This window comes from Myxine glutinosa, chromosome 4 (genome assembly GCF_964187855.1).
Source record: "Myxine glutinosa chromosome 4, kmMyxGlut1.1, whole genome shotgun sequence".
Taxonomy (NCBI): Eukaryota; Metazoa; Chordata; class Myxini; order Myxiniformes; family Myxinidae; genus Myxine; species Myxine glutinosa.
The window spans coordinates 60,954,429-60,957,057 of NC_136264.1; the positions used below are offsets into that span (position 1 = coordinate 60,954,429).

Sequence of the window (2,629 nt, forward strand, 5' to 3'; positions counted from 1 at the left end):
GTGACCAGATATGCAAGTCCTCTTCAAATTTCAAGTCAATCGGACGAAAATTGAGGATTTTAGAAATTTGGCCTATGTTGACCTTTTGGCCTATGTTGACCTTTTGGCCTACGTTGACCTTTTGGCCTATGTTCACCTAAAATATAATTTGTGGTTGAATTCAGTGACCAGATATGCAAGTGCTTCTCAAATTTCAAGTCAATTGCATGAAAATTGAGGATTTTAGAAATTTGGCCTATGTTGACCTTTTGGCCGATGTTGACCTCAAGAATACTTGGTGGTTGAATTCAGTGACCAGATATGCAAGTTATCTTCAAATTTCAAGTCAATTGGATGAAAATTTAGGATTTTAGAAATTTGGCCTATGTTGACCATTTGGCCGATGTTGACCTGAAAACTACTTGGTGGTTGAATTCAGTGACCAGATATGCAAGTCCTCTTCAAATTTCAAGTCAATCGGACGTAAATTGAGGATTTTAGAAATTTGGCCTATGTTGACCTTTTGGCCTATGTTGACCTTTTGGCCTATATTCACCTAAAATATAATTTGTGGTTGAATTCAGTGATCAGATATGCAAGTCCTTTTCAAATTTCAAGTCAATTGGATGAGAATTGAGGATTTTAGAAATTTGGCCTATGTTGACCATTTGGCCTATGTTGACCTCAAAAATACTTGGTGGTTGAATTCAGTGACCAGATATGCAAGTGGTCTTCAAATTTCAAGTCAATTGGATGAGAATTGAGGATTTTAGAAATTTGGCCTATGTTGACCATTTGGCCTATGTTGACCTCAAAAATACTTGGTGGTTGAATTCAGTGACCAGATATGCAAGTGGTCTTCAAATTTCAAGTCAATCGGATGAAAATTGAGGATTTTAGAAATTCAGGAAATTTGGTGACCTTTGGCCTATGTTGACCTTTTGACCTATTGACCCCAAAAACAATAGGCTTCTTGCTTTTGACCAACTCTACCACTTGCTGAAGTTTCGTGAAGATTGGTTGAAAATTGTGACCTGTCGGCCGGTGACAAACAAACAAACAGACAGTCAAACAGACAGGAAACAGACAGACAGAACCACAAACACAACCGACCAATATACTTGAAAAATCTTCGATTTTGCAAGTAATAATGATCCGTATATTACCAAGATATCCTTATCTAAATGGTGTAATGGGTGTGAGGTTGTTGTGTTATAAAGGGGTCGATGAGGGTCTAATGTGATTAATGCAACTACTCACATTCTGTGCAGACAAAAAGACCCAAATCAGATACCTCTCCTCTGTCGAGAAGAAAAAGTATTGAACACAAAAAAAGATAACGCAATCAGGGAAGATATTTGAGGAGTTTCACTTTTTTTCCACAGAGATTTCAAAGAGAATAAAGAAGAACTTGTAATAAAAAATACAAACAATCTGGTTATATGCACCTTTATTTTTTTTGCAGCAATTCAAAGAGAATAAAGATCAACTCGTAAAAAAATATAAAAACAAATAATCCGGTTAAATACACAAAAGTCGTCACAATGCCACTCAAAAATTCAAAATTTCACCACCTGCACAAGGTTTGTTCAACATCTGCACATTCATCACCTGCACAAGATGTATCCGCAGCAACCCTTGCAAGAGGATTGACTACTCTTTAGAAACTCATCAATTGGCTTCTCAACATAATGTTTTGCATATTTAATGTGGAGAAATGTGCAAAACCCTGAAAATAGATAACGTGCAAGAACTCTCACTGGTGATAAATGTTTTTGTGCATAAATAAACCCGATCGCTGACGAAAAACTGTGAACAAAGAACACTTTGTTTGTTTGGGTGTACAAGTTGTTGATCTCGGATTGTGGCCAGTCCATAAATACACAGCAATACCGGTACTGCACATTGGTTTATAGTTTTGATTTTTTTCATTGGAGAGAGCGATGACTTCAGAATTAGTCTAAAACTCCGTAGGTACTCTTTGCTTCTCCCATTGGTTGTTATGTCCATAGGCATGTCATGGATTCCCTAATCCCTTCGGTTCTGGAATAAGCACCTCAACTCAGACACTGTGCAAGAGGTTTATTGAGGGATAAGGATAACATGCATGGTAGATATATGGGCGCACAAGCTAGTAGCACCTTTTCGTCCTCACACAGCCAGCAACCAAACAACATCTCAAGGGATCACAATTTGTATTCTGCTTCATATACTTTTCTTCAAAGGACAAGGAACTCAAAACATTTCCCCAGTTTCACAGATTGTAGCAAGGAGAAAGGCTCGGCAGGTGGGGAGCTGCTCATAAGGAAAGAATGTTGATGCAAGGTCAAACAAAGATTTTGTCAACAGCTTCCCAAAACCAGACAGTCAGATGCTAGGGAGGCAAATGGGTCATATTGCCCCCAATTAGCCTGAGATTCAAATGAAATCCCTTACACATGTTTCAGAAGGTGCAACCCAGGTCTCAAAGTATCCACCTTTGTGTGTGTGTGAGTTGTGTTTGTGTGATTGTGTGCGTGTCCATATATGTATGTATCGGTGTGTATGTTTGTGTTGTTGGCTGCTATCTCCACATGTGGGTGAGTTTCTCCTGTGCGCTGTCTTCTCCCCCGTGTGATATAATTTGTGTTTATTTAAATTTGATAACTGA

General features: G+C 38.4%; 1 long non-coding RNA gene across 1 annotated transcript in view; it reads left to right on the plus strand.

The window, feature by feature from the left end:
• Positions 1-2,629, plus strand: part of LOC137426104 (uncharacterized) — a 49,988-nt gene that overhangs the window by 14,450 nt on the left and 32,909 nt on the right. The gene's annotated exons all lie outside the window — the stretch shown is intronic.